Below are 13,186 nucleotides of genomic sequence, written 5' to 3' on the forward strand. Positions count from 1 at the left end.
AGATCAAAACAAACTGCAAAACGATTTAGAAGAAATATCGAAATGGTGCATAAAGTGGCAGTTGACCTTAAATAACGAAAAGTGTGAGGTCATCCACATGAGTGCTAGAAAGAACGCGCTAAACTTCGGTTACACGATAAATCGGTCTAATCTAAAAGCCGTAAATTCAACTAAATACCTAGGCATTAGAATTACGAACAATTTAAATTGGAAGGAATACATAGAAAATGTTGTGGGGAAGACTAACCAAAGACTGCGTTTCATTGGCAGGACACTTAGAAAATGTAACAGACCTACTAAGGAGACTGCCTACACATCGAAAAAGTTCAAAGAAAGGGAGCAAGTTTTGTATTATCGCGAAATATGGGAGAGAGAATGATACAGGATTTGGGCTGGAAATCATTAAAAGAAAGGCATTTTTCGTTGCGACGGAATCTTCTCACGAAATTCCAGTCACCAACTTTCTCCTCCGAATGCGAAAATATTTTTTTGACACCGACCTACATAGGGAGAAACGATCACCACGATAAAATAAGGGAAATCTGGGCTCGTACGGAAAGATGTAGGTGTTCATACTTTCCGCGCCCTATACGATATTGGAATAATAGAGAATTGTGAAGGTGATTTGATGAAGCCTCTGCCAGGCACTTAAATGTGATTTGCAGAGTATCCATGTAGATGTAAATGTAGATGAGTTTACCGTACTCCACTGGCCACCAAATTGCTGGGATCTGAGCCCAGTCGACAATTTGTGCGACCACCTCGATCGGACTGTTCGCCCCATGGAACCTCAACAGAGAAACCTCGCGCAGCTGGCCCCAGCAGAGTCGGCATGGCTCCACGTCCCTGTCTGTATCTTCCATAACCTCACTGACTCTCTTCCGCCATGTATCGCAATGGTCCTCGCTTCAGTATGTGATTATTCAGACTTTTGACACGCGGTCACATTAATGTGACTGGACAGTGTATTTACTCGTATGTTAACTGGCTGTTTAGTTTACTTGACAGCATTCCTTATTTTTTCAGGCATGGTCGCTGTAGATTGCATGATAATTAAATCGACACCCTAGCTGCAAACAGGCGTTGATATACATCATTGGGGACATGTTGAAAATGTGTGCCCCGACTGTGACTCGAACCCGGGATCTCCTGCTTACACGGCAGACGCTCTATCCATCAGAGCCACCGAGGGCACAGAAGATAGTGCGCCTGCAGGGACTTATCCCTTGAACGCTCCCCGTCAGACCCACATTCCCAACATGTCCACACCACTGCATTCGTAGTGGGTCTGATAGACGTTTGCACATCACAATTTAAAAAAAAAAAAAAAAAAAAAAAAGAGTGGTCCAAATGGCTCTTAACACTATGTGACTTAAAATCTGATGTCATCAGTCCCCTAAAACTTCGAACTACTTAAACCTAACTAACCTATGGACATCACACACATCCATGCCCGAGGCAGGATTTGAACCTGCGAGCGTAGCAGTCGCGCGGTTCCGGACTGAAGCGCATCACACACATTACTCGTGACAGATTAATCTACCAAGTCCCGTACGAGTTCGGGCATAGCGTGTGCGTACGCACAAGTAGGTCAATGGCTGGGTAGCCATATTTTAACTATATATGAAGGTAGCATCTGTTCCCGAAAGAACAGATACCATTGATGACCGTACAGCTTCTCTAGAACGAAATGATAATTAAATCGACACCCTAGCTGCAAATAGGCGTTGATATACATCATTGGGGAGTGTGCAAGGGATAAGTCCCTGCAGGTGCACTATCCTCTGCCCCTCGGTGGCTCAGATGGATAGAGCGTCTGCCCTGTAAGCAGGAGATCCCGGGTTCGAGTCCCGATCGGGGCACACATTTACAACATGTCCCCATTGAGGTATATCAACAACACCTGTTGGCAGCTGAGGGTTTCGATTAATTATCATTTCTTTCTACAGAAGCTGCACGGTCATCAATGGTATCTGTTCTTTCGGGAACAAATACTAGCTTCATATATAGTTAAAATATGGCTACCCGGCCATTGACCTTCTTGTGCGAACGCACACGCTATGCCCCAACTCGTACGGGACGTGGTAGATTAATCTGCCACGAGTAATGAGTGTGGCGGGCAAACATCTATTAGGCGCACTACGACTGTAATGGTGTGAACATGTTGGGAATGTGGGTCTGACAGGTTGCGTGCAAGGGATAAGTCCCTGCAGGAGCAATATCCTCTGTGCCCTCGGTGGCTCAGTTGGACGTCTGCCTTCGGCAGTGACACAGTGCGGATCGTGTTGCCTGCCGGCCGCGCTGTGGTGCGCGCGCCTGTTTGTTTACGCCGGAGCAGCTTCGCGTGTGCGGTGTTGTGAGTCTAGAACGAGATGGCACACTCGTACAGAAAAACGACTTTGAGGTTCAGTTTTGCGAACGACTATATACGACCAAAGGCACACGAAATTGAACGTTTCTTCAGAGAAGAGGTAAAAATCGATCCACAGGAAATCGTGGGAATCAATTTATCGCTCGTTTCAAGCGTCGTCTATGTCAAGCTTGTTGACGAGGCTGCTTGCGAAAGACTTCTACAACGATCACCGAACGGGTATCGTTTCTGTCATGCCGACGGGAATGTTGGTGCGGTTACAGTCGATCACGCGGGAATGGGGATCCGCACTATACGAGTCTTCGAACTTCCGTTTGAGGTCCCGTCTGAACTTGTTACCGACGCCTTTCGACCATACGGTACAGTTCTATCCCATGTGGCCGAAAAATGGACGAGTTTTACAACGTACCCCGTTTTAAATGGGGTGAGACAAATACGGATAGAACTGCGCAAGCACGTCCCCTCTTATTTGTAGCCGGCCGCGGTGGTCTAGCGGTTCTGGCGCTGCAGTCCGGAACCGCGGGACTGCTACGGTCGCAGGTTCGAATCCTGCCTCGGGCATGGGTGTGTGTGATGTCCTTAGGTTACTTAGGTTTAAGTAGTTCTAAGTTCTAGGGGACTTGTGACCTTAGATGTTGAGTCCCATAGTGCTCAGAGCCAATTGAACCAATCTTATTTGTACATAGGAGGTTGTCGAGCGATTATAATCTATGATGGGCAACCTCGCACTTGCTCGGGGTGCGGGAAAGAAGGTCACGTCCGCTCGGAATGCCTCCAGCGACGTTTAGTGCAAACTCCACGGAATGACGTTCAGTCACCACAACCAACGACTGTCTTACCGTTGACCTTTGTGGAAGCCCTGAGAGGCGACGTGAGGGAGACTTCCGATGGGCACCAGCAGCTGCCCCCTATAGAGAACATGGACACCAACGGACTGGAACTCCGACCACCGGTTCCACCACAGCAGACACAGGACATCACAGAAGAGATGCAGCTGACGGCCGCTCCAGCCTCATCCGTGGTGGCTGCCAGTGCTTCCACCGAGAGCGTGATAGGCCAGGCCCAAGACGGAGGATACGCAACCCCAACAGCCGATGCGGAAGCAAGGCAACGGAAACAGCGTTCGCCGAAGAGAAGAAAGAAGCGTCGACTGACTTCTGCTGACGATAGCCATAGTCCCGAGGGGACAGTGGACGACAACGACAGTATCGACCTGAGACCAGTGGATCCAACAGATACCGAGATGACGATGCAGGAACTACACAGCGACGATAACTTCAACTCTCCTTCTCGTGATCGGAAGGCAGAAGTGGAGATGACAACTGTCCAACATCAGAGCGATGACACCGTTACCTCCCATCCTTCGACCAGTTCCGGAAATATGCTGGGGGACTGGGCGCAAGAAATGGACCAACAGGAACAGGATAAAAATACGAACGCGACGATTGAGGACAGTCCTGGCCAGAGGCCGGGAGGGGTCGGGAAATGTTGACCAACTTAGGTGTGTTGAGGAGCGCCGGGGGTGCAGATGGTCGCTTAATGACACCGCCCTACAACTGATGAACACAAGCCAGGCGTACCGCATTGCCACGATAAACATTAATGGCATACGGACACCGCTTAAAATTCAAATGCTGAAAGATATGTTACGCGCTGCGGACGTGGATATTGTACTCCTACAAGAAGTGCGTTTCACATCGCCGCCGGAGTTCTACGGTTACGAGGCACATTATTCAGTGCACGATGAAAGTGGATGCGGTGTGGCGATTCTCACCAGGGAAGGAATAGAAGTGGAGGATGTCAGGTCTCTCCCTTCGGCACGCGGCATAGCGATCACTGTCGACTGCGTTCGTTTCATCAATTTATACGCACCATCTGGCTCCACAAAACGAAGAGAAAGGGCGACTTTTTACACCGAAGAGATAGCACCGTTGTTCGCTGGACGCTTTGATAACTATATAGTGGGCGGCGACTTTAATTGTGTCGTCGACAAAAAGGACCAAGTACCTCATTATGTGCCATGCATGGAACTGCGTGCGTTGATTACCGAAATGGCGCTTCTGGATACCTGGGAACTGCAGCATGGTGCCAGACCGGGTTATACGTTTGTCACGGGACACTCGGCGAGTAGACTTGATAGAGTGTACGTGACACGAGCTCTACGGACGACGATACTGGATGCCGAAATCTGGCCAGCGGCTTTTACGGATCATATGGCGTACGTCTGTACGATGTCACTAACGCGTCAGAAGATATGGCGGAGTAAAGGTCACTGGAAAATGAATTGTGCACTTTTACGTGACACTGAATGTCACCGGTCGATAGAGGCGGCCTGGGAGACCTGCGTTCGCCGCCAACGAGCATACACCTCGGTTCTTCAGTGGTGGATTAAATGCGCAAAACCAACGTTACGGAGAACGTTGATACGATACGGGCAGGACAAATCGCAGTGGAACCGCACAACGGCTGATTTTTATTTTACAGCCCTGAGGGAGCTGATGACCCAACAACCATCGCCGGAAAGGCACACGGCCATGCGCAGGATAAAAGCCAAGTTATTACAGCTGACGAGACTAAGAATGGAAGGTACAATGGTCCGGGCGAGATTGGCGGACACAGTTGCTGCCGAAACCCCCTCCATGCACCACGTGGTACGTGAACGCCAACGACGACGCAGGACATTGATCAGGGAACTAATCTCTGAAACTGGCCAGCAAGTTGTGCACCAGCGTGATATTGCGCATGTGTTTACCGACTATTTCCGCCAGTTATATGGACCTGTACATGTGAACCACGAGACACTACATGATGTCATCTCGGAAATGCCAGATAGAGGACCACCACTGGATGCAGAGACTTTCATCACAGCGATAACAGAGGACGAGCTGACAGACGCAATTGCCAGGGGGGCTCCGAACAAGTCCCCAGGACAGGACGGCTTCCCAACTGAATTTTACCGCGCCTTTGCATACCTCATGGGACGGACCTGGATTCAGATGTACAACGAACTCCTGTTACCGCAGACTGAGATACCTGCCGAATTCACGGAGGGTATCATCATCCCAATACCCAAACCACGCGGTGGCAGAAATCCAGGAGATTATAGACCACTCACTCTCTTGAACTGCGACTATAAGATTTTCGCGAGCATCCTTGGGGCTCGCCTGCGCTCTTCACTTTCTGATAGACTCCTCATAGATCAAACTTGCCTCGGCGGTAAGAGCAACGTACATACGGCGCTCAGTGACTATCGAGATATCATCGCATTAGCAGCGGCATGCCGAGTGCGTGGGGCACTCGTCGCTATTGACTTCGATCATGCGTTCGACAGAGTGGATCATACCTTTTTGCATGCGGTGATGGGCAGATTGGGAATCCCACAGGCCTTCATCCTAGTGATCATGCGACTGTTACACGGCGTACGATCAAAGGTCTCGGTGAATGGGCGGGGCACTGACTACATTGTTATTTCAAGGTCAGTTCGTCAAGGTTGCCCCCTTTCGATATTTTTGTATGCAATGGCTTTTGAACCCTGTCTATATGGTCTCCGAAGACGGTTGGAGGGCGTGCCGTTGCCACAACTGACCTTTCATTGCCGCGCTTATGCTGACGATGTGATGCTGGTGGCACGGACAGGCGAAGAAGTACGTACGGCGTTGGCATGGATACAGCGATACGGGATGGCGGCAGGAAGCGTGCTTAATCTACAAAAATCACGCTGCATGAATGTCGGTCGAGGATTACAACCGGGGGAGGAAGGCCCGCTCATCTTAGTTAAGACCATAAAATGCCTAGGTATTACGTTCCACACGGATGTGCAGCGGACAGCAGCGGATAACTACCGACGCATATTGAAGCTGATGCGGACAATGGTGCTGTTACAGAAATTAAGAGCGTTGGATATGATTCAGAGGGTGACCTATGTTAACGTATACCTAGCACCGAGACTCACTCACGTAGCGCATGTCCTGCCTTTAACGCGCACAATGGCATCACGGATACAAGCAACTTTCGGAACCTACGTGAGTGTGGGACACCTGTTTAAGATCCGATACACAACGCTTACGCTACCACCTGGAGAGGGTGGACTTGGTCTAGTGAACGTATATGAAAAAGCACGGGCGTTATTCGTCAGTACGATTTTCCGACAGTGGCGCGGTCAATTTCGCAATATCTCGGGCGCGTTGGCCGATGTACTAGCGCCCACTTCAATGCTGCCCCCAGTCGATGTGGGCCATATTTCATCGAAGCTGTCACATTTCAAGTCTTTTTTTTTTTTGGAGCTTAGCTATGTCAGAGATTCCTTCCCAACAACACGACTACCGACGACGCGAGACGTATACCAACTCTTACTGCGCCGGTGCCCCAGGAATACCCTGGAAAAGAAGTACCCAGACAAGAACTGGAGACAGATATGGCGCGTTATACGGAACGTTTACCTCCCAACGTCGGTACGCTCAACATGGTATGTGGTGATAAATAGGAAGTTCGCAACGAATCAACGGCGGCACGCGATTCATTTGGCAGACACTCCACTATGTTTAGGCTGCGCAACAGTGGACACTGATGAACATCGTTTAGCATGTAGTGGGACGGCTCCAGTGTGGCACTTGGCACAACAGATATTGGCGTTCCTGTTACGCTCCGCCCCTCACACAATTTCATCAGACACACTTTTTTTCCCCCAAGAATCTTATTTCCCGGTCCAAAAAACCAATGCAGTGACATGGGTACGGGGAATGGTGGTGGGCTACGTGTATAACGAATCGGAAAAGGACAAACTTGATTTTTGGCATTTTCTCCTGGATGGACACACGAAGCTGCAACAGCATAAGAAATATAGGCAAGACTTCGCTAATTACTTGCGACTTACATTTACCGACCCGCCGGCCAGATGGGGTGTGACGGGTGAGAGATGAGATAGACGAAGAAGCCGAGATAGACATCGATCACACTTACGGACCCTTAGTTAAATTTCGAGAAGACGACCCAGTCTTACACCAACGTCTGGAGAACGAGTCGATAGATGGCTCTCTTGCTCTATCGAACGTCGGGTCGTGAGCAGGTGTCGCCCCCGACACGAATTTCATTTCATTGCTACAGGAGCATGTTTCTTTTGTATTTGTACTATCCGCAATTGTCTTCATGTCTTTCATTTGAGCATTTTCAGTTTTATTCATTTCCTTAATTAATTAAGTTTCTAATTAGCCACTATTTGTCAACATATGGACTTTGTAGACACTATTTATGCGATAGTACAACAACATGTATGTCAGCAAAGGTGGTAAGCCTGACATTGGATACAAACAAAAAAAGAAAAAAACAAAAAAAACCAAAAAAACAAAAAGTTGGTAGAGCATTTGCCCGCGAAAAAAAAAGGTTGGATAGAGCGTCGGCCATGTAAGCAGGAGATCCTGGGTTCGAGTCCCGGTCGGGGCACACATTTTTAACATGTCCCCAATGATGTATATCGATGCTTGTTTGTAGCTAGGGTGTCGATTTAATTACCATTTCGTTCTAGAGAAGCTGCACGGTCATCAACGGTATCTGTTCTTTCGGGGACAGATACTCCCTTCATATATATAGCTGTAGATTGCATTGTGGCGTGATCTCAAACAACGACATGAAAACAGGCTGCGTGAAAGTCTAAACAGGAATGAAACTGGCAGGCGTCCTACTTGAGTGATAAACCTCTGCCGTGCGAAGGGGCTCACGGTGAGCACACAGAGTGGGCTGGTAGGGGCCGCCCAAGTTTATGGACGCGCCCACGGCTCGTCAGGCGGGGGGGTCGGCCGTTTAACGACGTCGCAGCGGCCACGGCTGACATTCAGGGCGCGTTTAAGCCTTTGAGCGCCTCATCGGCACCAGCGAGCAGAGCCGGCCGGCCAAATCGGCCGTGAACATCGGCCGGTGGAAGCGGAAAGGGCCCGGTCCAGCCATTCACGCCACGATACCAGCACCCGCGCAAAGGTCACCCACACGATGCACCCCTCCCAAAGGTCTGACGGTCTCCACTAGAGTCTCTCACTCCGAACAGCTAACACACTTTCTCCGACAAAATACACTGTTGGTGATTAAAATTACAACAGTACACTACAGCAGGAAGAATACACGATTAAATTCGTTGGTTTTTGGGAGTAGGAGAGAGTGCTGACGGAAAGAAGGAAAACAGCTACTATGTTTCTTTTTTTTTTTTTTTTTTTTTTTTCCCAATCGTATTGACCAACTAGGATCACGTTAACAACTTCAGTTCCTCTTCTTCCTTTGTTGTTGTTTCCTATTTTTCCAGTATTTCCTCATTTTTTTCCGCATGAAGTCTCTTCCTTTCTTCTGTCCGTGTTTTCCCGATTTTTTATTTCTTCTGATTTGAAAGCCTTCCAAATTTAGTATTTTGTTTTCAAAACGGTTTCTTTCTGCTATTTCTGATTCTTTGATGTTGTTTCTTTCAAGATCGTTTCTTACTTCTGTAATCCATGCTACTGTCGATTTCTTCCTCCAGAAATGTAGGATTATTTGTTTTGTTAGTATATTTCTATTCATTCGGTAGAGATGTCCAAAACAGGCTAATCTTCGTTTGGCTATTACTTCAGATATTTTCTCTGTATTGTTTTATATCTCCTCATTACTTCTTATTTCCCAACCATCTGCAGTTTTCATTTCACCCATTATTTTTCTAATACCCTTCTTTCCAGTACCTCTAGTTTGTCCATCTTATAGTTCATCTTTAGGCATTCAGATCCATATAAACATTCTGGTCGTACCACTGTGGTGTTCAAAAAAATGTTCAAATGTGTGAAAAATCTTATGGGACTTAACTGCTAAAGTCATCGGTCCCCAAGCTTACACACTACTTAACCTAAATTATCCTAAGGACAAACACACACACCCATGCCCGAGGGAGGACTCGAACCTCCGCCGGGACCAGCCACACAGTCCACGACTGCAGCGCCTTAGACCGCTCGGCTAACCCTGCGCGGCCACTGTGGTGTAGTGTTTTTCTAGATATACATTTCTTGTTGTAAATATTTTTGGTCAAACCATATGCTCTTTCCATTTTGTTAATTATTACATCTATTGCAGATTTTTCTAGTCCATTCTGTTGTATAGTTTCTCCAAGACATTTAAATTTATTTGCTCGCTCTATTTTACCTATTTGTGTTTCTATGTATTTTGGTGCATTTTTTATGTTTCGTTTTATTTTTTATTTTATTTTTTATTATTGTTTTTTATTTGAGTCGTCAGTTTCTGACTGGTTTGAAGCGGCCCGCCGTGACTTCCTCTCCTATGCCAACCTCTTCATCTCAAAGTAGCACTTGCAACCTATGTCCTCGGTTATTTGCTGGACGCATTCCACTCTCTGTCTTTCTCTACAGTTTTTACCCTCTTGTACCGTGGAAGTTATTTCGTGATGTCTTATCACATACTCTACTATTCTGTCCCTTCTTCATGTCAGTGTTTTCCATGTATTGGCTCTGAGCACTATGGGACTTAACATCTGAGGTCATCAGTCCCTTAGAACTACTTAAACCTAACTAACCAAAGGACATCACACACATCCATGCCCGAGGCAGGATTCGAACCTGCGACCGTAGCGGTCGCGCGGTTCCAGACTGAAGCGCCTAGAACCGCTCGGTCACACCGGCCTGCTTTCCATGTATTCTTTTGCTCGTAAATTCTGCGGAGAACCTCCTCATTCCTTACCTTAGCAGTGCACCTAATTTCCAACATTCTTCTGTAGCATCACATCTCAAATGCTTCGATTGTCTTCTTTTCTGGTTTTCCTACAGTCCATGTTTCACTATCAAACAATTCTCTGCTCCAAACGTACATTCTCAGAAATATCTTCCTCAAATTAAGGCCTATGTTTGATACTGGTAAACTTCTCTGGGCCAGGAATTCCCTTTTTGCCGGTGCTAGTCTGCTTTTGATATCCTCCTTGTTCCGACTGCCACGGGTTATTTTGCTACCTTAGTTGCAGAATTCCTTAACTTCGTCTACACCGTGATTACCAGTCCTGATGTTTAGTTTCTCGCTGTTCTGTTTCCTGCTACTTCTCATTACTTTCGTCTTTCTTCGATTTACTCTCAATCTGCATTCTGTATTCATTTGTTCATTCCATTTATAACATCCTGTAATTCTTCTTCACTCTCAATGAGGGTAGCAATGTCATCAGCGAATTTTATGACTAATACCCTTTCACTCAAAATTTTAATTCAGCCCTTGAACCGTTCTTTTATTTCCGTCATTCCTTCTTCGATTCAACAGTAGGACTACAACTCTATCTTACACCCTTTTTAATCCGAGCGTTTCGTTCTTCGTCTCCCACTATTATTGTTTCCTCTTGGTTCTTGCACATATTGTATATTGCCCGTTTTTCCCTGTAGCTTACCCCTCCCTATTTTACTCAGAATTTCGAATATCTTGCTCCATTTTACACTGTCAAAAGCTTTTTCCATGGCGATCTAGGATGGTTACGGCATGTCAAAAGAAGACATGTGGTCATGCCTCGTGATGACTGGGTGTTGTGTGATGTCCTTAGGTTACAAAATTGTTAAGGTTTTCGTGGCCACTTGTTGACAAACTGCCTATTGGCTTCTGTCTCGGGTTCTTCGGCCGACGTTCATCTAATGATTTTTCTGACGTTTCGCCAGCACGAGTGGCTGGCATTGTCAAAGCTTCACCCTCCATTGCCGGTGGTGAACTGGAGCCGAGGTCGCGGGCGCAGACTATATGTACCTGGCGCGCCAACGTCCGAGGGCTTCTCCGCGGTCATTTCCGGTGCGGTTCTCCTCTTGCTACCTGCGACGGTCGTTCGTTGCAGTACGGGAAGCCAGGATCCGTTGACCTTAAGGCTTTCCTCTTTCTTGTTCAAACTGTTCGCGTGTTTTTGTATTTCTACAGCTTCTCTGAACAAGCGCGTGTGATAGTGCTTCTCTACAGCCAGAACTTCCGTGTCGGCGAGACCGACCACGTAATAAAATTCGCCGACACGGAATTTCTGGCTGTAGAGAAGCACTATCACACGGGCTTGTTCAGAGAAGCTGTAGAAATACAAAAACACGCGAACAGTTTGAACGAGAAAGAGGAAAGCCTTAAGGTCAACGGATCCTGGCTTCCCGTACTGCAGCGAACGACCGTCGCAGGTAGCAAGAGGAGAACCGCACCGGAAATGACCGCGGAGAAGCCCTCGGACGTTGGCGCGCCAGGTACATATAGTCTGCGCCCGCGACCTCGGCTCCAGTTCACCACCGGCAATGGAGGGTGAAGCTCCTTAGGTTAGTTAGGTTTAAGTAGTTCCAAGTTCTAGGGGACTGATGACCATAGATGTTAAGTCCCATAGTGCTCAGAGCCATTTGAACCATTTTTTGTGGTCAATTAGAGCAGTTACATGAAAAGCTTCTGGAAGGAAAAGAAAAGGAACACCATTAAAAGGGCAACTACGGGGTAGCCAAGAAGCAAGGGAGAGAAGAGGAATAGAAGAGGATGAGGAAGAATGGCAACGTCGAGGCCTTCGGCAACAGAGTTGTGGAATACAGTGACATCTGTAGGACCCCCGCTTCAAGAAGAAAAAGAACTGTGGTGTACCTTGGTGCAGTTTTCAGACTGTCGCCTCTAACCAACGCTGTAACAGAAGTTAAATATATTTTGTTATTCATCTTTTAAATGATGGCATTCACTTTTTACGTTAAGCGCTATTTTTTATGAGGGACAACTGAAACCATAAGTAGATATCTTCAATAATAGCCGCTTGGCTGCTCTTGTAAATAATTTATTTAACGAGCGATTTCGTAATCTAGAAGCCACATCATCAGGATAGATACGATGAATCATGACTTGAAGTTGCAACATTGACAGGACCAAACTTACCTAGCCTTGTTCGATCTCGTCCATGTTGCAGCTCTGATGTCATGATTCACCATATTTAGCCTGATGATGTGGCTTATAGGTCCGTCGAATAAGTTATTTACAAGAGCAGCCACGCGCTTTTTTATTGAAGATTACTTCTTATGTACTGCAGGCTTTTTCGGAAATTACAAACATTACTCCAGAAAACTGAGGTTTTTCCAAATGTGAGAATATATTCCAATGTACAACAGGGTTGCTGCCGCTACTGATTATCGATTTAAGGGGACTAAGCATCTAAGGTCGTCAGTCTCATATTCATCTCACCACCCTCCTGCCAAGACGGAATCTGTGTGTCTTATCTGTCTATGCCTAGAGTAAATTTTTTGACAAGTGACAGAAAGTATTTTACGTGTTTGCATAGTATGTATCTGAAGCGGAATGTGAGTACCAGCCCGGTATTCACCTAATGAGATGCGTGAAACCGTCTGAAAACAACACCCACGCTGGCCGGAACACCGACCTTCGTCATTTATCCGCCGGAAGGATTCGAATCAAGCCGCACGCCTACCCGTTCCAGAAGCAGGCGCTTTAACACGCACGGCTATCCGAGACGATGGTACAACTTGGCCATGTACAGGGTGTTTCAAAAATGACCGGTATATTTGAAACGGCAATAAAAACTAAACGAGCAGCGATAGAAATACACCGTTTGTTGCAATATGCTTGGGACAACAGTACATTTTCAGGCGGACAAACTTTCTAAATTACTGTAGTTACAATTTTCAGCAACAGATGGCGCTGCAAGTGATGTGAAAGATATAGAAGACAACGCAGTCTGTGGGTGCGCCATTCTGTACGTCGTCTTTCTGCTGTAAGCGTGTGCTGTTCACAACGTGCAAGTGTGCTGTAGACAACATGGTTTATTCCTTAGAACAGAGGATTTTTCTGGTGTTGGAATTCCACCGCTTA

At 47.0% G+C, this 13,186-nt stretch overlaps 1 protein-coding gene and 1 non-coding gene across 2 annotated transcripts in view; one reads left to right on the forward strand and one right to left on the reverse strand.

Moving 5' to 3' along the window:
* Positions 1-13,186, reverse strand: part of LOC124593728 (tetraspanin-7-like) — a 165,661-nt gene that overhangs the window by 111,521 nt on the left and 40,954 nt on the right. The window lies entirely within an intron of this gene.
* On the forward strand, positions 1,787-1,862 carry Trnat-ugu. The gene has a single exon. It is a non-coding gene; the product is annotated as a tRNA-Thr (tRNA).

This window comes from Schistocerca americana, chromosome 2 (genome assembly GCF_021461395.2).
Source record: "Schistocerca americana isolate TAMUIC-IGC-003095 chromosome 2, iqSchAmer2.1, whole genome shotgun sequence".
Taxonomy (NCBI): domain Eukaryota; kingdom Metazoa; phylum Arthropoda; class Insecta; order Orthoptera; family Acrididae; genus Schistocerca; species Schistocerca americana.